At 37.3% G+C, this 24,273-nt stretch overlaps 1 protein-coding gene across 2 annotated transcripts in view; it reads right to left on the bottom strand.

The window, feature by feature from the left end:
• TBC1D5 (TBC1 domain family member 5) overlaps nucleotides 1-24,273 on the bottom strand; it is a 636,101-nt gene that overhangs the window by 473,356 nt on the left and 138,472 nt on the right. For both annotated transcript variants that reach the window (XM_072651232.1, XM_072651233.1), the window contains one exon: nucleotides 5,981-6,075. The gene's annotated coding sequence lies outside the window, so the exon portion shown is untranslated. The remainder of the gene's footprint in view (nucleotides 1-5,980; nucleotides 6,076-24,273) is intronic.

The following is a 24,273-nucleotide window of genomic DNA, read 5'->3' as shown; positions in this document are numbered from 1 at the left end:
TATACAGTCTTTTTGCCTACTTTTAATATCATAGGTGCTTTAGAGCTCCCCTTTCCTTGTTTCACCCTGAAACAGCCTGTACTGGAGGAAGGGTAGAAAGGGGTTTTAAGTAAATTGTTCAAAAGTCAGGAATGGATGTAGAAAGAAGGCATAATTAAGTATTTATTAGCACCAGCTTCTGAATTATTAGGAACGAGCAAGGCAAGGATATAGTGGATATGGTGAAAAGTCTAAATGATTAAAAAATAGTAAAATTAAAATACTTTAAAAAGAGCTCAAAAGGTCAAGCAGACAGATTTAGGAAGAAAGAGGAAAAGATAACAGGAAGGCCTAAAATGAAACATTAGTGGATACAAAGGCAGGTCCAGGAAGAGGCTACCTGAAAATGCTTTGGGAACTACTAAGCAATGAAAGAATTAGATAATAAGAAAAATTATGATCTACAAATTTATAAGCTTCTCATTTCTTTTCTTCATAGAGTTGCTGTAACATGGAAATGATATAGATATACTTTAGATTTTAACAAAGTATATAACAAAATATCTGATGCTACTCTTATAGATTAAAAAGAAAAATTTGGTATAAGAAATGTTGACTGTAGAAATAAAACAAAAAGAAGATACTGAAGAAATAAAAATAGGTAGTGAGGAAACAAAACTATTACTCTTCGCAGATGATATGACAGTATAATTAGAGAATTCAAGAGAATCAACTAAAAAACTAGATGAAACAATCAGCACCTTCAGCAGAGTTCTAGGATATAAAATAAACTCACATAAAATATCCACATTTATGTATATTAGCAACAAAAACCCAGCAGCAAGAGATAGAAAGAGAAATTTCACTTAAAATAACTGTCGATAATATAAAAGACTTGGGAGTCTACTGACAAGTCCAAAGATTCTATGAACACAATTTACAAAGGACTTTTCACAGAAATAAAGACTGAGCTAAGCAACTGGACAAATATTAACTGCTCATGACTAAGTCAAGTCAACATAATAAAAATGACAATTCCACCTAAATTAATTTACTTACTTTGTGCCATATCAACAAAACTATCAAAGAATTATTTTATACAGTTAGAAAAAATAGCAACAAAATTCATCCGGAAGAACAAAAGGTCAAGAATATAAAGGAAATTAATGAAAAATAATGTTAACGAAGGCAGCCTAGCAGTTCCATATTTCAATAATAAAGTGGTAATCATTAAAATATTTTGTTACTGGCTAAGAAACAGAGTAGTAGAACAGTGGAACATATTAGGTATACAATACACAGTAGTAAATGACCACAGTAATTTAGATTTAAAAAATTCAAATGTTTGACAAAAATTGCTGAGAAAACAGCAAAGCAGTTTGGCAATCCTAGGCACAGACCAACATCTCACACTGTGTACCCAGAGAAGGTCAAAATGGATAAATGATTTAGACAAAAAGAGTGATGTCACAAGTAAATTAGGGGAGCACAGAGACAGAGGAAGATTACAGGAAGAAAAGTAGAAAATTTTGGTTACATGAAATTGAAAAGCTTTTGCACAAATAAAATGAATGCAGTCAAAATTAAGAGCAAAAAAGGAAACTGAGAAAAAACCTTTTGCACCAAATTTCTCCAATAAGGCCTCACTTATCAAATATATAGGGAATTGGACCAAATTCACAAAAATTGCTTGCCCTCTCAAGGCAAGTTAAATCATTTTTACCTGTAATTGTGAGGTATTTAATGAAATAAATAAAAATAACTAAAAAAAATTTCTCAATAAGGAGAGGCCTTTAAAATTTTACAGAAGGAAGTTACAAAGGGCAACTAATACTCTCAAAGACAATAAGAGTTCAAAAAGATTTTGACAGTCTAGAACAGAGGTTCCCAAACTTATTTGGCCCACCACTCTCTTTAAAAAAAAATTATCCTGCACTCCCCTGGAAGTCTTTAACGGTTTTTTGTTTTTGTTTTTTTCATTTGCATCACTTCAAAAAATAGAAAACATTTTTCAAAATGCCACATATTAAATTTAATAATATATTGTGAACTTGTGGATTTTTCCTGCATTGAAATTTTGATGATGCAATACTGCAACATGTAATCATATAGTATCATACTGTAAACAAGTCATTACATGCACATATTCCTGCTGTTCATGCTAGACTTCTCAACAACACTTCTTGAACTGACAGAAAAATCACACCTAAGAATACAACAAATCTCACTTAAACAAGGTACAAAAGAAATTGGTAATGAAAAACAAAACAACAATGTTCAAAAGTAGGCAAAAAGCAAAATGAAACAGAAAATGTCAGAAATGTTGACATCATATTGAGAGGTAGAGGTGGCCAGAGCTCTAAAACTTTCATAATTTAGTTTAGAATTTACTCACAATTAATCACATTTATTAGTTTCTCTCTAGAAATGGCAAATTAGTTTCTCTCTTGAAATTGTCTTAAATTATCTACGTACATGTTGTTACCATGATAAGAATGTAAGCTACCTGAGAACAAGGGTTGTTTCATACATATATGTTTAAATCACCAGTGCACACATTAGGCATGTAACAAAATGCTTCTTTAATTGAATTAATTCTTATCATTTTGCATATAAGCAAAAGATTAGCCTCTTTTCTCATACTGTTGTTACTTGTAAATGCTAGTCTCCATACAAATACTATGCAATGCATATAATCATGGACATAGACTCAAAATATCTAGATTAGGTAAGTCGGTTGATAAGCATTTAGTAAGCATCTACTATACCTCTGGCACTGTACCAAGCACGTCAAAAAACAGTCCCTCCTCTCAAAGAGATAACAATCTAATGGGGGAGATAACATGAAACAACTATGTGGAAATATGTGCAACTATGTGGTGTACACACACCACACCCACCCACCCAGACACACAAACACACGTGCGCACACACACACACACACACACACACACACACACACACACAGTCGGGGAGGTGAAAGACCTATCAATAAAAAGCATCAATATCAGAAAGGGCTTCTCACAGAAGATGAGATTTCAGCTGCGACTTAAGAGGAGAAGCCGGGGAAGCAAGGAAGCAGAGATGAGGAGGCATGGGGAACAGCTGGAGAAAGACCTAGAGTGTGGAGACAGTGACAGCAAGGAGGCTGGTGTCACTGGATCAAAGAGTATCCTAGAGAGTATAAGAAGAAAAGAAGGGAAGCAGAGGCTTTATAATTAATCTGAGGTGAATGAATAGGTAGGAGATATAAGGAGAACTACTCTTTAGGAAGACAGGGTGGGGAGGGGAAGTGGAGGAAGAGAGGGAGACTGTTAGGTAAGAAAGGAGGGGAAGTATTTATTATAGATTGTCTTCTCAAGGAATTTAGTCACAAAAGGGAGAAGAGATATGGGACCCACAACTAGCTGGGATGGACAGATCAAGCTAGAGGTTTTAGAAGATGGAGGAGACACGGGCATGTTTGTAGGCAGTAGGGAACAAGGCAGTAGAGAGGGAGAGATTGAAGGTGAGTGAGATGAGGCTATTGTGAAGACTTCTCATAATAAAAATGTGGAGAAAATCAAAGACAGATCTGAAGTTTAGTCCCCACAAGGACTCTCTCTAGATGCCTGATTTCCAGGAATCCAGGGCTTGTGGGCAGTTAGGGCCTTTCCTCTCCCTTCCCTCTGATAGTACTACCTGAGTACTGGTATTTTACCACATAAGGACATAATGGACTGTAGCTGGAATTTCTTGGAAATTACTCAAATCTCTCCTTGTTTGCTACACTGTTGCCACATTAGCACTAGATACTCCAAATAAGGAGTTGTTGCCTTATGTTTCACAAGCTCCCTCTTCTTCCCCTCCCCTTCTCTTGACTTTAGTAACAGAACTGCCACATCAGCAGTTTGTCAGGCATTAGATAAGGAAATGTGTTTGGATACGTGGATCTTGGTTTCATGATTTCCCGGTTCTTGTCTAGCTTTTTGTGCTTAGACTGTAAGCCCACCTCCCAGCCCATGGAGAGGTTGAATAGTAGGAGGTAGCAGTCTCTGTGTTAGGGTATATGATGGTACTTTGTTCTCTGTAAGCTGCCTCCTTCCACTAGTCTGTCCTGGTGGAGGTGACACCCTTTTCTCGTGAGAAATGAATAAAACACTTTCTGTTCTTATCTCAAGAAACCTCTTTATTTTATAAAATTTGGGGTAAGGGTCTTGTACCCCACACAAAGGTGAGAGTGAGGATGATAAAGGAGGCAATCTAGTAAAGAAGACTGATGGAATGGGCTCACTGGTGAATGCAGAGGAACCACCTTTTCATGTGAAACAGTATAAAGGAGAAAAACTAAAAAGAGACGTCAGTGAGGGGAGACAACAAGCAGAAGAGACAAGGGTGCTCTGGGTGAATGGCCAGTGAAATTCTGAAGCAAGGTGGGCAAAGGAGCCCTGGGAGATTTAAGAGGGATTAAACGGTCTGATAAAGCTCTGTGTGGATGGGATAAGTGAGTCACTTAATAAGGTATGAAGGGATTGCCTTGCTGCAATGAAAGTCCAGGTGAGGTTTTGTAAAGTGAATTTGTCCTGGCCCCAGTCAGCTCAGTTTCTCCAGTTTCATTTAGTAGTGTGAGTAGGACTAAAAGCAAGCAGGTGGTAAGAGAGTAGGTCTGAGACTTGGCAGAGCTGAAATGGTATTACACAGAGGAAGATAGGAAGGAAGGAACAGCACAGCCAGTCCAGGGGTGATGGCTGAGGAAAGAATCCAGGGTACAGAATGCTGGAAGTCACAGTGACAATGACAAACAGATTCTGGAGTTGCAAGGCAGAAGGAAGAGATGCAATGTGACAACAGATTGTGATCAGATAAGAAATTTCAGAATTTATGAATAAGGGTGCAAACTACATAGGATCAGCTGTCATCCTTTAAGAATAAAATTAATTGAAGTATGAGTATCTGTATATATTCTTCTGGGGTAAGTCTGACTCAGGCAAGTCCACTGGTAGTTTAGGTTTCAGAGGAGAAGAATGAGACATCTTAGGTCATGAAAAGGTTTGCAAAAGTCGTTAGAGTGAGTCACTGGGATAGTGAATCACCTAAAAAGGTTGACTTTCACTTGTGAGGGCCAAAGTTGGTATCATGCAACATAAATCTGTAGAGCATCCAGTGAGCAAGGTTTTATAATTGTCTCTAGTTCAGCATCATATGAGTAGGAGTGAAAGCAGGGGACTGTGGGACAGATCCAAAGATGAGTTTTGGAAAAGCAATTGGATGAGGAGGCAAGGCACTCTTCAAGAGGACAGTGTAGAACTGAAATGGTTCACCAAAGGGTGAAAATGGGGAAAGAGTGCAAGCTAGTACAAGTGCGATAGGCTGGGAAAGAACCGATTTGGAAGTGAGGACAAGGAACACGGGGGGAGATTGAAAGGCACAGGACAAGTTTAATCACAACTGATCAGAATCAGATAAAGGCATTTCAGAGTTGATGAACATGGAAGTGGAACACTTTATGGGTGATGGCAAGATCAAGGGTATGATCACCTCTGAGTGTAGTTGATGTAAGGTAGAAGATTAGATCATAGGAAATGAGTAAACTGATGAACCAGGAAGTAAAGATGGTTGAGAGAACATCAATACATATTTCAAATCCCCTAGTATGAAGGTAGGAATTTGAGAGCAAAGAAAGAATGTTAGTTAAATACTCAAATCACTGAGGAATGAAGGAGAGTATCCCGACGGTCAGCAGATAATAACTGCCAGAATCTTAATTTGTGGTAATGATGGATTTACAGAACTTCAAAGGAGGAGAGGTGAATGGGAGTCAGTATGAGAGCCTGGAAATGGTAATGCGGAAAAAAGAATACTCCACTTCCCACATCATGACCAGTGAGTCATTGGACTACGAGTTAAAGTGTAACTGACGGGAAGGTAGGCAAGGAAAAACTGGGTTATCAGAAGAGAGTGTCTTCAGAATTTTGGCATTACCAAATTCCATAAATTACGGGACCATTCAATGAAGACATACCTGTAAATTACATGCACACAACCAAGGAGGCTACATTTCTTCTCTGTCTTCTCGGAACTTTCAGCTCACATCCAGTGATTTATTTCAGGACCATGCTAGGAGATAAAACATCAAGGATAAATGTCACTTTCTAGTAAACTAATAACAGAATAAATATCCTCAAGAGTCCACATGACACAGCTGATAAGGAAATGGTCCTGCAGAAGAGCAGGGTTCAAGTTCTGCTGCTGGTCCAGACTAGCAGGATGACCAAAAGGAAGAAGCTTAACAACCACAGTGCCAAGAAACTGACAGAGAGGAAACCAGGGCAAGGACTCTGGCTGGACTTGGACATTTGGGTTCGTGTATTTCCTCTTACACAGAGATGATACAGAATAAGAAATTTAAGAATGTTAATTTAACAAATGTGTTGACAACTACATTACAAATAGGAAACTGGGGCTTAATGAAAATCATTTTAGCTTCCAGGTAAAGTAAATGTAATGCAATGAGAGTTAAAGATCTTCCCTACCCATTGATGGGCCTGTCCATTAAGGGAAGCTTGATTAGAGGAGGCCTACACCTTTTCTTAATTTCTAAAGAGACACTGCTTCTCAAGGGTTGGGATGTCCACTGGCTCTGAAAAGCATATATATACTCTGAGGTGAAGTTTTACTTTGGGGCTCACTCACTGGAAGTGTTTGTATGGCCAGACTCCCATCCTCCCCCCCTATCCCCTGGTTTTGAAAACCCAGATGCTGGTGCTTCTCTCTCTGGTAACTATGTATGTATGATCAGGCAGTTGGAGCTGTCTGTTGATCTGTGATGTATGTATTGCTTATGGTCAGACAGTCAGAAGCCCTGTCTATTGGCTGATCTTGGTTTCCGTGTTTGTATTTTTTCTTTAGTTCAGGGTGCTGACTTTTTCCCCTGAACTAAGTGAATGATACATGTGTTTGATTGAAGTGATTGTTGACCCTTCAGAAGTTACCTTCCTTTTAGAAAAGCAGATCAAAGAAGTGTACAGAAGGCCCTCCTGTGTATGTTGGGGTCCTTGCTGTTATAGTGAACCATTCCAATGTAATCATGATATTAAACCACAACTCTTTACTCCACAAATCATACAGAATTATAACTATCCAGTTTAAAATATTCATAAAACTTCCTTCTCCCAGACCATTTTTCATAAAGCATGACCTGAAACTAAACTAAATTCTGAAAAAGCTAGATTATTCTAACCTATTATCAGGAAATTACATGCACCTTGAGAAAAATCAAACTGATTCTGTATCATTTTCTTATTGATCCTATTTATAACTGATTTTGCCCTATAACTGCTTAAGGCATGAATCCTTGTCTCTGAACTTAGATCAGAGTTCAGTTGGTCTATAATGGGCTAAATTAAAAAAAAAAAATCCAGCTCTCCACAGTTGCAAGGAATTTTATTAACCTTAGAGAATGTGTGAGAAGGCAAGAGAGTTTGGGCCTGGTATCTTTACTTCACCAAGCTATCTTTCAGGGACGTCTGGTTTGCCCTCCAAACATCTGGGCCGCTATCAAATACATGAGCATTTCTTAATCTCATGAGAAAAGAAGAAGGGTTGTTGCCAGGCCTCCGTACCAAACTTCCAACTAATCAGGTTCTCCTCGCACTTCACCTTTGTAACCAATCACGTTACCCCTCACCCCAAGATGTCATTTACCATCCTCTGTTCTTTGTTCTGTGCTCTGTCAAACCGATGTAAGGGAACTGTCTTTTTACTCAGCCTTTGTCATTAATGAAGGCAAGCCACTGACCAACATACTGTTGGGTAGCATGCCCTTGTTAATGAATGTCAACTTGCTCAAAGATCTGCATCACTTTACCCTTTTGTTAAAATTCAATCACTACAATCTTTTGAGAAGAGAATTCAGTAAGTGAGGGATGTCAGGAAGTTGAGTCATTTCTGTTTTGACTACATTCCCAAGAGGGTCTTGAGTTCCAATTCTGTTAAGAACAAGTCCAAATTTCTCCCTGGAAAGCTACTAAGTTGGAGCCAACAGGGTAGCGTAGCAGGAAGAATACAGCTGAATTCATGCTCACAACCACTTTACAAAGACCTAGAAAACACACCAGGCTGATTTCTGATCAGGAAAACCAAGGGGAAAAAAAACACTAGTCATTTTCCTAACCCATGTCAGAACCAGGAGACAGAGAGATCAATAGACCCAAGGGGTAAGATCTGGTCAGAAATTTTCCAAATGACAACTTCTATCACAGCAATTAAAGTGGACTGAGGTTCTGTATGAAGAGGTCCTAGACATAGAGAGAGGGTCCTAACTTTGTTCAACGAGCACAAACAGGTGCCCAAGTGTATAAGAAGATGACCAGCCTATACCAGTCAGGACTCTGTATGGAAGAAGAAGCAAGTTTAATCCATCAATCCACATTTATTATATGCCAGGCACCATGCTAAGCAGTACAGATGCAAATTCAGAAGCAACAAAGATCTATGGTGTTCCGCCTCCAGAAAGACAGTAGTATCTCAGTTCTAGTCTTCAGCTGAGTCTGAAGCCTGAGGAGGAACATTCAGGACAGGACCCCAGGACCAATGGGGAATCTGTAGCTCTGAGCCTTCTGGGCTGCCCAATTGTCCTCTCGTGGCTCCTGCCAGCAGATGTGGTGTTAAGATCCACATTCACATCTGGAAATTGCAAACCAGTTTGGGCAATGGCCACGGGAGATCAGACTTTGCCTTGGATCAGACTATTATGGGATCACTCAAAGCCTGCAAACCCACAGGCCAGGATGTCGCTAAGATCTCAGAATAACAAAATGTTCAATAAACCTGAGAGAGCAGCAGAAGGACCCACAGAGACACAAACTCAGCCCAGATATTACCTCAAGAAGCATCCAGCATCGAGCATCCAGCCCAAACATGAAATCCAAAGATGGGAGGTAGCCTGGAAGAATGAACAACTGGAAAAATAATCACACCTTGAAGTACTAGTATAGTAACAGGAACGTTCAAGATACAAACTTCAAAGACGATTACTCTGAAAGAACTACAAACAAAGCCTCAAAGAAGAACACAGGTGGGGCAGAAATTCAACTAGAATTACTAGAAGAAATAAAGCAAGAGTTTTAAAATGTTTATATACTGAAATGAGAATGCTAAAAGAAAAAAATTACAAAAGAAATGAGCACTTAGAAACAAAGCATTGTAAAGGGAATGAACAGTCTGACAAAAGAGAAACCAGCCTTATCTAAGGGGGGAAACTGCCTGAAAATTAGAATAGACCAAATTGAAGCCAATAAATCCATGACATAATGAAACACATTAAAACAATGTCAAAGGCTTGGGAAAAAATGAAGATGTCATTTCATATAAAAAACAACTACCTGAAGGAAAAATTTGAAAATCATAGGAAAGCCAGGGCCAAGAAAGAACCTAAAGCTAAAACCTTAAAACTGTTCAGACCGCTTAGAATTAGAGGGTAAAGTGGAAATAACAAGAATTTACCAAACACTTCCTGAAAGAACCCCCAAAATAAAAGTCCCAGAACATTATGGCCAAAATCCAGAGTGTCTATGTCAAAGAAAACATATGGCAAGCAGACATAACAGAAGAAATGAAACACTGAGACATGATCAAGATCACACTAAATTTAGTAACCACCATTATAAAAGTCTGGGGGAATTTAGGACAAAATATTTCAGAAGGCAAAAGGTTTACCAACAAAGAATAACTTAACCAAAAAAACTGAATATAATCCAATGGAGAGAAAAAACCATGTACCTTTAAGGAATGATAACTTCTAAGCCTTTAACATGGAATGACTCCAGTTGCAAAGAAACTTTGAAATATAATTAACAAGAGAAAGTGAAAAAAGCAATCATAAGAAACATTTTAAACAAGGTTAAACTACTACATTCTAATACAGGCAGATCATACATTGCATTGACACAAAAAATAATAAATTTAATTTTAATAAAAGCTAATGAGTTCTACCAGTTTTGGGATTTCTTAAGGTAAATTCAGTCATCAAGGCCTCTAAGGGTAAAAACATTGTTAAATGCTAGGTTCATTCACTTCACTGTGGCAGTCTGAGCTACAAAAATCTTCAAAATTGTTACTTTCCTCAGTTTATGAGAATACAAACATACTTTCCTTCAAATCTTTTTTAAATCTACCTTTAAATTTGGTGCATTAAAAAGAGAACATATATGTACATGTCAAGAAATTCTTTTGGATTCCACTTGTTACAAACTCACAACATTGTCCATAAATTTATTTCTTGCTCTATCTAAATTCTCAGTTACAGACTTATTAAATTATTCTGCATCTCATTAACTGTCTCTCCTTATGTTATTCCATTTGTTTCTAGTTTCTACCTTTTTTTCAAACTATTACCTTATTGTAACATCACCTGCCTGTCACCTTTTATCCCACAAACATCATAAATTATCCAAGTCGAACTGTGCAAAAGAAGCAGCTCAAATCACAATGGGTAATCTGTTGTAAACTGAAGTAATTTTAAATAAAATGAGCTAATTTAAGGCAGGAAAGCAGATGAAATCTAGTCACTGTCCCTGTCATTCTGTAATGGAGAAGATGATTTAGTGATCAGAAAACAGAAACACAGCAGCATTAATTAAAATGTGGTATGGTAAAATGGGTATGATGACAGAATTATGATGAACTTACTTATTCAGATAAATAGTTTCCATTTTGTGGATCACACTGGGATCCAAGATGGCAGAGCCGCATAAAGCAAAAAGTAACACAACCCATACCCCTGCCCCCAAAAAGGAGGGGAAAAAAATCTTCCAAACAAATCTAGAAAAAAAAATCCACAATGTATCATTTTCCTGGTACAGGAAGGCAGATGGAGACAGACTAGAAGGTCTGTGAGCAAGTCTGACCAGGAGCAGCTTCACAGAGCACTCCAGAGGCCCCAGATTTATGACTGTTAGGTGAATGCAGGAGCAAGTTCAAACTGCATGGTTTATTATCCACTACTATCTGTGGGTCAAAGATGCAGGAGGGAAGGAGCAGGGTCTGCACCTAAGGTGTACAGGGTAAAGAACAAGCCTTGGAAGACGTACCAAGAGCAAATGAAGTTCAGAAGCTAGCAGCAGGCAAGTGGTTCAGACCCCAGGGGCAAAGAGGGATTTCAGTTCTACCCTCTAGCCTAAGCTAAAACTCCCAGAATAACTGGGGTGAAAATTCCAGCGCAAAGAAAAGGGAGTCTGCAGGTGCATAACCTCTGAACCAGCAGAGTTTCCGGCTCAGACCCTAACCCAGTTCAAGAATTTGCAGAGCTCAGAACAAGGAAGGCAATAATCAGACTGCTCTGGATCCTGCAGAGTGAGCCAGAAAACACAATACCTGAAGAAAGTAACAATAGGACCAGCCCAGACCTTCCTTCCAGAAGTACAAAGAGCAGGCTCTCACATCAAGCAGGAAGTCCACAAACCGACTGGAGAAGGAAGAGGTGTAGCTACAGGGAAGCCCACCATCAAAAGCTATTACAGTAACAGGGATGCTTAAGACACAAGCACAGAAAAGAATAAACTTCAAAATAATTACCAACCACAGATGGGGCACAAACTCATACAGAACTTCTGGAAGATATGCAATAAAAAATTTTAAGAGAGTTAAAAAATATTTTTAGAAATTAAATGAGAGTACTTGGAGAAAATGGGAAAAGAAAGAGTTTGGAAGAAAAATTTGTAACAAGAAGTATAAATCCTTGGCCAAGCATGAAACTCCTTGAAAATTAGAATGAACCAAACAGAAGTCAATGACTCCATAAGATAACAAGAAACATTAAAACAAGTCAAAAGACTGAAGAAAAAAATAGAAAAAAAGTAAGGTATTGTATAACAAATACAACTGACCTAGAAAACATATCAAGGAGAGAAAAAATTTAAGAATTCTTAGACAAAAGTATCATACGTCTTGCCTTCTCAATGAGTTAGGGAAAATAGGGAGGGAGAAAGTAAAGAATTTGGAAGGGAAAATAAAAATTTCAAAAATATAATAAAACAGGCAAAGACTCATTAGAAAACCTGAAAGTGGGGAGTGGAAAGCAAGAGTAGGGGCTCAGCATCACAGTGCAAAAAAGTATTATAGTTGCCTACATTTCTTAGAACTAGGGGGCAAAGCGGAATTTAAAGTTATCAGTCATCTCCTAAAAGAAACCTCCAAACAAATTCCCAGAAATATAGCCAAAATCCAAAGCTTCAAATTTAAAGAAAAAAAGAATGCAAACAGCCAGAAATAAACAATTCAATTATAAAGTGGTTATATGATTTAGAAGCACAAACATAAAGGGGTGGAGAGATTAGAATACGATAATTCAGAAGGTAAAGAATATGGGCTTCAGAGCCAAGAATAACTTACTCAACAAAATTGAATATAATTGGGGGGTGGGGGGAAGGGTGCCAAAATGTACCTTTAATGAAACTGTGGACTCCTAAGCATTCCTGATGAACTGAACGGAGCTGCATGGAAACTTTGAAGCTTAAAACACAGGAGTTAAGAGAAACAGGTGAACAATCATAAGGGACTAAATAAATATAAACTATTTAATTCAAATATGGGGAAATGATAGATACATTCCCCAATGAAATCTCTCATCCTCAGGAATGAAAAAGAGAGTCAAACTATAGATCTGGGAGTGAGGGGGTTTTTTGTTTTGTTTTGTTTTTATTTCTTGATGATCTTAAGGGAAAAAAATGGAAAGACAGGGGAAGAGGAATACACTGGGGTGTAGAGAAGGAAGGGAAAGAAAAGCTAGGAGAAATTATCTCACATAATCAGATTGTGCAAGTAAACATCTATACAAAGAGGAGGTCACTGGGAGAAGCAGACGACACATAAACACACAGAGGTGTATACAGAAAAACATGTCTCTCAACAGGGAAATGGGAAGAGGAAAGAAGGAAGAATTAAGAGGAGATAAAGGGAGGGATCAGTAACTAAGAATGTACAAAAATATTTATAACTTTTTCTTAGAGGTCAAAGAATGGAGATCTAAGGAGGTGCCCTGGGGAAACTGGGGAATGACTGAACAAGATATTGAATATAAATATGATAGAATGCTATTGGGCTATAGAAATGGGGGGGGGAGGGTTCAGAGAAACCTGGAAAGAACTCTACGAACTGATGCAGAGTGCACAGAATCAGAAGAGCTATGCAAACAGTGACAACAAACAACACTGACGGAGGCGATGACCAAAGCAAATCCCAGAGGACTGAAGATGAAGCATGCTACTTACCGCCTGACAGAGTGGTGAAGGGCTCCGTGTGCAGAGTGAGACGCAGACAAAGCAGAAATCTGTTTTGCTTGATCATCCATTTTTGCAATGAGCTTGTTTTTCTTTCATTCTTTCCCAAGGAAGTAGGGACAGCGTTAGGGTGGAAGAGAAGAAAAGAAGGAGAGAAGGCCGAATTTTGTTCTCTTTCTCTCCCTCCCTCTTCCTCTTTCCCTCAGACACACACACACACACACACACACACATGCACACGCACATGCACACACACACACACATAAAGATACACATATGCATGCAATTTGAAAAAATTTCTTTTAAAAACTGGAAAAGCTTGAAGGGTCCAGTATAACAGCATATGCCTGTAATTCCAGGGTCAGCTTCTAACTAACCAGAGTCCTTGTTACCCAGCAATTAATGTTTTTTTTACCAGAATCAGTAAGTTATGGAGCTAACCTTGAATGTGGATCAGTGGTGAAAATACACAGAGACAAAATCAGAGATACCTGAAACTGAAGCACATTTTTAGAAAATAAAAATAACAATGTCCTCGACATCACCATACAATAGATTTATAAAGGAACTTTAATTTTTACAGACTCTTTTACAAAACACATTCTTCATTTTATAAATACATTGTGAATCTAAACAGGGTCCAAGATTCTGTCCAACATCTATATGTGGTCTCTTCAGCCCTTTACTTACAAGATTTGCAAAGGAAAACTATTGCTCCTCCCCAAAAAGGCATGTACAAAGCCAGCATCTTTCTCAACGATTTACTGAAAGCAGCAGCTCGTTTTAATAAACCCATCCCAAAACATAAAATTGATTGAACCAACTGCTGTGTAGGGCATACACCACAGCTGATCAAAATCATTCAAGATTTTTATTCTTACAAAATCTCTTTCAAACTTGAAGAGGTTTTTCCCCTATTCTAATTGCAGAGGGTAACAAAATAAAATTTTATTTAAGATGTGCTGTAAAAGTATGAAACCATTAAAACAATGAGCACCCAAAGAAGAATTTTTCCATACTAAATCATATTTAATTTAAATGGTGCTTTCAGGGCAAGAAACCACTAAATGATTTTCAAGTCAAGTATTTATTAAGTGCTTATTATGTGCCAGGCCCTGTATTAACATCCGAGAATATAACTAGAAGGAAAAAGACAGTCCCTATCTTACCCTCAAGAAGCTCACAGTCTCATGCAGGGAAAACATATAAATAGGACAGGCAAAGCATAAATTGGAGGTAATCTTCAAGAGAAAAAGGAGGCATTATGTTCTAGAATTCATTTTGGTTACCAGAATTAAGACTTCTGAACAGATAAGGAAAAATTGTCACTAAATACTGCTATATGTATATTTCATTATTTAGAAAAAATTTTAAATATAAATAATCCTCCATATAATTAAATATGTAAAAGTACTTTTAAAAATAGGAATATTTTTGCATATCTGAAAACTAAACTTCTTTATAACAGACACAGCCTGTTTCACTGACAAAGAATTTCAGTCTGCCGTTACACGTTATGTGAGGCTTTCATTTGTATTTTTATAATAAAGTAATTTTATAGTATTTATGTCACAATGAAGGACAAAGATAAGCCAACTGTTTAGATTCTTCGCCTTTATGTTGTGGCTTTGATCACTAACAATGCAGCCTGAACAGCCAACAGAAGGCTGACATTTCATAAAATATGCAGTGATAAAAACTAATACTGTAGCATCTGGGAGCGATATATAAAATGCAGAAATACACCTAATAACTGTGATCTTAAATTACAAGTTACTAAAAGCAAAATAAAAAGCATACCTAAAATGAAGAAAGAGAAACACAAAAACAGATCTTAACCACACCTTTTCCTAAAAAACCAAGTTCAATAAACAATACTTTCCTTAAGAATTCCACGGGTTCTCCAGATCTCAAAAGCTATTTGCATTCTAGAAAAAGTAACCCTTTTGTATACTGTTAGCATCAAAACAAACCTTACTGAAATATAATCACAAAGCTAAAATACCATCTGAAGAAATTTGCTTTTCTCCAAAAGCACAGAAAATCAAACAGTTAATGTACCAGTGAAGATTCATTCAGTAGAAAGAGTCCATATACCGTGACCAAAAGGAGAAAAAATTTTCTAATAATCTACAGACATAAGTTTTCCTTAAAGACATCACTTCACATCTCTATCTTAAAATCATTAAGTCTTCCACACAAAATTAGCCAAAGTTCAATGTTCTTTAAATAATTTTAACTCTGATTGGAACTTTTTTGGAAATTGGTGAGTAAAAACTAATTGCATTTATTATTATAGTAGTATTTAACCTTTTCTACATTAGTGGAAAGAAATGCAAAATAAAAGCCATATTCAGTGCTTCAATAACTCTGAAGTACACTGACTAAAAAAAACCACACATACACACAATAACAGCTAAGTATGTGGGAGGCAATTGTCCTGGTGCTTATAATTAGCAGCTGAATTTGGGGATTTCACTGTTTAATGCACACCCACCCGCCTGCTATTCCTACCATGGCTTTTCATGTCATTTAATGGAGATAAATACTCTTTTCCCACCACATATTTACATCAACGCCATTAAATTTTTTTAAGCTGTTAAAACAGGTTAAGCAGCAGTCTCAACATCACTCCATCTCCCACTGGACAAAGAACAACATTACAAGACTGAGGATGGATGAAGGCACATTTACATTTATAATGCCCCTAACTATAACATTTATGTAAATTATGATTTTCATATTTGCAAATATAACTCTTTTCACTTTCACTCTATACTTTGCTAATATTTAAACATTAATATTGGCTATTAGAAAGGAAATCTAGAAAGGTCCAAAAAAAGCCCATGGCATACATAGATGCTATCTGAACACTAAATAGTAATTTAGAGGAAAAGACTTTCTTCTAACAGAATCACCTAACTTGATTCTAATTTTGTTTATTTTTTCCAAAAGATGGCTGAAACAAAGTTCTTCAAATTTTGATTATTCTCTAGACAAGAAAGTTAAATTATGTAAATGAAGTTCTTAAGTTTGTTCCCAAAGAATATCATTTTAATATGTTTTAATACAATTTCCAAAATTGCACACACATTTATTTTTATACTACCACTATTTTAGGGTAAAAGGTCATTTAGATACTATACCGTCTTTTGATGCATACATTCTGTTTGAACTCATTGAGGAGATAATGTATTTTTAAAATTGCAATCTGTGCAAATTATAAACAAGGAATAAATGATCTCTAAGGACTAGAATGCCTCACAGTAGGCACTTAATAATGCTTAGAATTGGCTGACAAAATTTTCAAAAGTTTCCTATTTTACTAAAAGATATAATACCAGTTTTTCTCTCTGAGATTATCTCCAATTCATGCTTTACCTGTCCTACTAATGAAAGTGATGTTGGTCAACTGTTAACCAATGACAGCAATATTTCTCCAATTTGCTGTGACAATGGTCTCTTGAGTTCCAAAATTTATAAAGTTGAAAGAAACAATTTATTCAAGAGAACAAAAAGGCATTTTTTTCTAAATATATTTAAGAGATTTGTTGTAACCTGCTCATATATCTTCCTTATTGCCTTGGCTTCAATTATGCAAAAGGCAAATTGATCGAGATGTTCTTTTTTACTCTTAAAATGTAAGATGCTGTTAAATTTTTAAATTTTAAAGACAAGTTAGAATGAAAATAAATCACACATATTATCTTGGTGTCAGTTTCCCCTACTTGTTGTATCACAGGACTCATTCTATGTCCCACTAAATTAAGTTTCATTTTTAAGGATGAAAGGTTGAGCAACAGAGCAAAAAAGGAAGAATGCACAGAGATTTCCTGATTATGTGACCAATAGGATAGAAAATTAGACATTTTCCCAGTCCTCATTAACTCTCAGAAAATCCACAAAAAGAAGAACTCCAGCAGTAGAGAGATCACAGTTGAATTCCCAGGACAGGAAAGAAAAGGTCCAATAGGGGAACAACTCCAGTATGAATGAAGGAGGAACACTTAAATCAGGATGCCTGCATTCGGCACTCCCCAGCAGGGACACAGACTGACACGCATTGTGGGTTAGTTTATTCCATCCTCGCTCTTTGTTACAACACGCAGCAAGCAGAGGATGAAATCAGAGGATGAACATTAAGCACACTGTTCTTTGGGTTGGCACTAAGGTTAGGGAAACCCAAGAATGCAGAGGATCTGATTGGAAGACACTCATCACACATCCCCCCAATATTGTAAGAAGCAGCAGAAACTGCTATTTAGCCCAGCGATTAGAAGCGAAGACATAAGAAGTGGGATGGGGGTTCATTGTATATAGCTGCACTGACCTTGAAGGAAAGAGGACTGGAAAGAGGCTGGAGCCACTTCTATCCCACCAGAAGCTACATGGGACAGGAAAAAGTAAATTCTCAAGTCAGGAAAAAGTAAATTCTTTAATGTGGAAGAGGCTTAAGATAGCTTTGTAGTCCAGCTCAGAGAGTAAACTCAGCTTCAAGGGGAGAAGGGAAGAGCAGTTAAAAAAAAAAAAAAGTACAGAACAGGAAACATAAGAGGAAAAAGGCTAAAACAACCAAATATCTCAAAAGGAATAAAATTCAATGAACTAAAAAACCAACTATTAATGTTAGAAGGGAAAACAAGTATGAAATCCTCTAGAAGATTACAAACTTCTTTATGTAAATATAAAACAAAGGAAACTGAACAAAGACATACAGAATTCTGTGAGTTCCCCAAAGAATCACAGAAGAATGTTCCAGAAAGATTCAAGAGAAAAAGAAGAATCTTAAAAGATAAAGTTAGAAGGGAATAAATGGCACCCTGCATAGCAGAAATAATTAACAGAATAGAAAGCCCTGAATACACACTGGCAAGGGTCTCCAAAGAAAGCAGGAGAAACACGAAAACCCGGAGAGAAGTATAATCTGGAAGAGGAGAAGCAAAAAGCAGTAATGGTAAGGAATACATGATCTATATGAAAGCACATCCATTGGTCAAGACAACCTAAGAATCATATACCTATAAAAGAAAAGGACAAGTTGAAAAAACAGTACACCATGATGAAAGAAATTTAAAAAGAAAATGACCCAAGCATCTGAATACAGAAAAAAAAAAAAAACTGAACAATCTCAATGACAAAAAAAATTCTACAAGCAACCAAGAGAAAGACATTCAAATACAAAGGAAAAGAAATTCAAATAAAACCAGACTATTCTGTGCCAATCACAAACCAGAGAACGGAAAGGAGTAATAAGTTCCAAAAGGGAGCTCAAGACACCACACAAAATGACATACCTCTGTAAAACTAAGTCCACCCATCAATAAAAAAAGACATTCAATAAAAGAAAAATATTTTAGGAATTCCTACCCATCTCTCCCACCAAAAGAAGCCAATAGATAGATGGCAGTTTACTCAAAAGTTGCAAACATCAGGAACACAAGAAAGGCAAAAAAAAATCAAACAAATACCAAGGAAAGAAAAAGTAACAATATAAATTACCCCATCTCTGGAAAATATTAAAGGAAAAACTAGAAAGAGAAAGAAAATTTCTTTTTTGGTTTTTGTTTTAAGAAACAACAGAGGGGAAATAAGAAATTTCTTTCTAAAAGCACAAAAGGGAATTAAGATGAAAAAAGAATTTTAAAAAATGGAAGTGATAGTGGAGAAACAGACCTGAAATAGAGTGGACAGATGGATTGATGAATGGATGAAGAGACAAATGGTCAGACAAGAAAAGCATTTATTTAACCCTAAGTGCCAAGCACTGTATTAGGTGCTGGGGATTCAAGTAAAAGCATGCTGGAGAGTCTGAGATCTAAAGGAGATTACATTCTAATGGGGGAAGACAAGGTATAAAGGACAGACTGGAAATGGGGGGAGGAGTTAGAAATGTCAAAGTTCAATGTTTTAATGAAGACAAAATGAAAGTGATAGTCCTAGGAGAGAAATCATGGTTAGAGATGACCTCCAAGTACTATGGCAACCTAGAACTGAGCAAGGTAAAGCTCAAGGTGAAGGGGCAGAGTCAAATTTTCCAATGAAAATCAAGAAGAAGTGATTTCCAGAGAGCAGAAGACAAGGCTAGAGATACCCAGAGAATTCTGATCAGAATCCATGGTGGTTCCAGGGATGGCGCCCAATTTTCCAGGGAGAAGAGAAGAAAGATGAAGGGCCAAAGGGAAGGGACCTGGTCTGAGAAATAGAACTAAACTGCATAAGGCCCCTGAAAGTGAATCAATGTCTTCTGTTATAAAGAATGACTCTCTGCAAGGGAAAAAGGAGGGAGAAGAGGAGGAAGTCTACATTATGTAAAAACAAATCTATAAAAAAATTTAGAGTAAATATTATAGTAATACAAATGCCTATCTTGGGGCAGCGAGAGGACTCAGTAGATAGAACATAGGGCCTGAAGTCAGAAAGATCGGATAGATCTGATCCAATCTGTCCCGAGACACTTACTAGTTGTGTGAATATGGGAAAATCAATTAACCTTGGTTTATCTCAGTTTCCTCCTCCACTATAAAATAAGAATAAATAACAGCACCTCCCTCAATGAGTTTTTGTGAGAATAAAATGAGATAATATTTGCAAAGTGCTTAGTATCATGCCTTTGGCACACAATGGGCAGTGTGTGTGTGTGTGTGTGTATGTGTGTGTGTGCATGCGTGTGTGTATGTGTGCACACGTGTGCATACACATTCTATCCATAAGACAAAAGGAATGTGGCTCGTGCAAACGTTAATATTTGAGAAAAGAATGAAATAGATATCTTAATTTTATTTTTAGTTTTCTGCCTAAACAATTCCATCTAATATTTAGTAATAGTATCTAATTTGTGGAATACGTTACAAGATATCTCATATTAAAAAGCGGCTATCTATACAAGGCATCTAATTACCATGATCAAATACTACTTTATCTGAGGCTCTTAAGAAAGAAAGGTTTCCTCCACACCACTAGGATAATTTCAGAAAGGTACCTACTGCTTTAATAAAGTTTTAAATCAATACCTGTCTGCCTGTCGCTCCCTTCCCACAAAAAGGTACGCCAAGTCAAAAATGAGGAATGTTAACTGATGTTAAATTATCATTTCCTTTAGATTTGGATTGCCTAGTTGGTTGTTGTCCTTCATTCTTGAAGAGGACCAAAATGACATCACCATGATGAAGTGAAGTTTCAGTGTGTACGACTGTAGCTGATCAGACCTATAGGAGCTTGGAATGTTCTACCGCAGGTTGGGCACAGATAGTTGGTGTGAATATTTGGGATGGATACTCCAAATGTGAGCATCCTACATTTTCTTTGTGCTGTCTCAATTCTGCTTTGCTCACAGAGCACAGCACCCTTTCTGATATGGGTACGCCATGCTGAGCTGTCTTGTGCCAGTGTCTATTTTATGGAGAACTCACATGGGGCAGGCAATCACCTGGTGGTCAGAAGAAGTGATAAAAGGACATGCTCAAGGTCTTCTCAAGAACTTTGGATTTGACGCTGTGACATGGGAGACACTGGCACAGGACCACCTAGCATAGATTGTCTAGTACACTTTTATATAACACCACTTGAGTGGTGTTATATCTAATGGGACCATACACAGGAAATGATTTGACTTCAAAATCAATGACAAGATACTTCTCATCTATGGCTCCATGACTCTCCGCCTGTGAAATGAAGAAAACAGTTCATGGGATGCTATGAAGAGCATTCTGTAAACCCAGAGGTACTGCATAAATGCAAGCTGCTTTTACTCTCTCTTGAAGGATTATCTCCTTGGGTATTTTTTAAAACCACTTAACCCCAATCATCTGTCTCCCCTGTTTGAGGCAAAGAGTGGGCCAGTTGAGGGTAGGGAGGGAAACTAGAAAGGACAATATGCTTCTGCTGTTGGCAATGTCTGCAGTGATCTAAGAAGTCACATTACTCCTTACAGAGAGAAGAGTTAGATATTGTTATAGGGTTCTCTACAATGGTCTTCTTGGAGTAACTTCATTAATCTACTTGAAACAGAATGATTCATTGCCCACAATGTTGTTGTACAACAAAACCTGCTGAATAGCAGAAACTTACAACCTCACAGTAAATGAAGAAAGGTGTGTAAAAACTCCTCACAGACACATGAGAGATGAGTAAGTCTGCAAAAAGTCAGCAGTCATAGATGTATTAGACATAATTTATCATGGAAACTGAGTTTGGCAGCTTTCCTTTCCTGAGCCTTGGGTGACAGTTTGTACACAATGCATTATGTCTGTAGTCACTTGGTTTCCTTACATGGATTCCTAGGCAAATGCTTTCTGAAAAGCTCCTGTAATATTCTAGGGCTTCATGAAATCAGCACAATGTTGAAACAAACAGAGAACTTTACCATCTATAATAGGATGCTCATCAAACTGTAGCCCAAGGGTCACCTATAGGCTGCTGCCTCTTTTTATACCCCAAGGAACTAAGAATGGTCTTGACATGTTTAAAATTGAAAAATAAATACAACATAAATACAAAAAATAAATATAATACTTCATGAAAAAAGTGCAAAAACTATTTGCTTTGTATCATTTTAATATTTTAAAAATCATTCTTAGCTCCATGCAATACAAAAACAGGCAGTCAGGCAATGTTGGATCTTTAGACTTTCCCATCATCCCCTCTCTCCTCAGAAAACTTGTCATGAGAAATCTTATTCTCCTGTAAGACTAAATCTGCCTGGTCCTCACATCTCACCACTGCTCCTCTGATTAGAGCCTGTGACAAGGGGGAGGGCCATGGAATCCAGAGTCTCAGTGTAAGAAAAGGGCTTGGAACAATCACTACTCTGTCATACCCTGGGCCAATTATCTCTCCCTGATCCTTCCCATCCCTTTTGCTGCTTCTCCTTGTGTGTGATCATCCCCCCCGTTACACTGTAAGTTTCTTAAGAGCAGGAACTGTCTTTTATAGTTTACTTCTATTTATATCCCCAGCACTTAGCATGGTGCCTGGCACATAAAAAGAGCTTAATAAATGTTTACTGACTGGATACTGCTCATAGCATTCTCTATGACACTGGTGAACATAGTTAATGAGTGTATTTTTCCTGGTTTTATGCTGTGGGAGAATTACTAAACTCCACTTTCTCTAAGTCCTATCCATCAATGTTACCTTAGTTATGAGCTCAATCTAATCTATTCAATAGAGACCACAGTTGGAAGATCACTTTAAGACTCTACACGGTGCTTTGGGTGAGAGAGGTGATGACCAAACAATAAACATGATAAAATACTGCATCTTCTAGCCAATTAAGGGGGAAGATGTGGTCTGCTATAGAAAATTTGCTTTCAAATTGTTTTTTTACCCAGTTGCACTTTCAAACTTTCATCAAGGATACCTTCAAAAGATACATAGACCAGTCCATTAGAGACTTTCTTAAGAAAACAGGCACGTTTTCTTATTATTAGAATTAGCAACTCTTAGAACCTTTAAAGTCAGTTTAAAACAAAATATTGTCATATGTGGTCTTTTCATTTGGAATCTTCCTCACTTCTAATTATTGAAAATCAGTCCCTCAGTATAACACTACTGTGGAGCCAGGAAATATACGTAACAACTACAATAAAGTAATCAAAACCAACTCAAAACAAACAAAATTGAAATGTTTTTAAATTATTTAGACTAAGCCTCATTTTTCTTGTTTTAAGAGAATGCTGGTCATGATTTTCAAGTCTTCTAAACATTTTGCAAACAAGTATATCTAAACTTAAGTTTCCTGGACTGCCATGTCTCTCCCCTTGGCAAAGGAATCAAGTATTTGAAAGCTTAGATGGTTTCTGTGTTCTTTTTACCCCTTGCCATAATAATGCATTATTGGTTAAACTTCTCTTTAAAAAAAAGTGATTAAAAAGAATCAAATTCTTAACTTTTATTCGTTTCCCATTTTTCTGAACAGATTAAAGAGGTTGATTTGGAGCTAGAACTTGTCATCTGTTTATTTTAGTGTTAATTTTGACAAATGCTCTGACTAGTCTATGATGTGCTTAAACAAAGATGGCTACGGTGATATTTCTTGTCTATTAAAATAAAATCAATTTAATTTTTTGTGATGTTGTTTGGTATTTGCCATGTCTTGCTTCGTGAAGTGTTAAGAGGCCTACGGGTTTCATTCCAAAAAAGAATTCACAAATCTGATCTAATTTTTTACTTCATTCCTATACTGACATTATGATCTCATCAAAATAAAGAAACACCTCCAGCGATGGAGATCGACACATCTACATGTGCCTATCCTGTGCAGCTCTCATCGATATCCAATTTATTAAGCACTTACCTGAAACTGGGTTAAGAACTAGGAAACAAAGAATGGAAAAAATATGGTCCTTGCTCACCTCAAGGAGCTCACAACACATCAACACAGACAGAGAACAGAAGGAACACAAGCACTAAGCAGCAAAGGGCAGAGTGGGAGGGAGACCAGGAAAAGCCTTTCTGTAAAAGGCAGGAAGCCAGGGAGAACATGAGGAGGGCATGAAACGAAAAGGAGGCAGGAAATATACTACGAACAGGAAGTAGGCCAGTGTAGCTGCATCACCAAGTATTGTAAAGCACATTAAAATATAAGAAGAATGGATTTCAGGAATATTCGAGTTCAAATCCAGGCTGAGACACTAGCTGGGTGACTTCGGGCAAATCACTTCACATCTATTTTCCTCAATTTCCTCAAGAGTAAAATAGGGATCATAATAGCATTTACCTCCTAGAGTGGTTGTGAAAATCAGATGAGATAACGTTTTAGTCCAGTGCCTGGCACTCTGTAAATATTTCCCTCCTTCTACATTCTTTTGACCTAGAAAGGACACCAAAGGACACCAGGCTGTGTTCTGCCCTGAGTGATCTCCTGCTCCAGGCCCAGTTCAGACATTTCATCCTGTTTCCTTGGTGACCCCCTTTACACCGATTCTCCCACATGATTTTCTATGCACTGTGTTACAGATTATTCATGCCCACCATGTACTTCCCCACTGCCCTCAGGGGGGGTTGATGGTAAGCCTCAACTTCAATTCCAAAAGTAAAT

Source organism: Notamacropus eugenii, chromosome 3 (genome assembly GCF_028372415.1).
Source record: "Notamacropus eugenii isolate mMacEug1 chromosome 3, mMacEug1.pri_v2, whole genome shotgun sequence".
Lineage (NCBI taxonomy): Eukaryota > Metazoa > Chordata > Mammalia > Diprotodontia > Macropodidae > Notamacropus > Notamacropus eugenii.
Note: the sequence above shows the minus strand (reverse complement) of the source record. Positions and strands in the feature narration are given on the sequence as shown.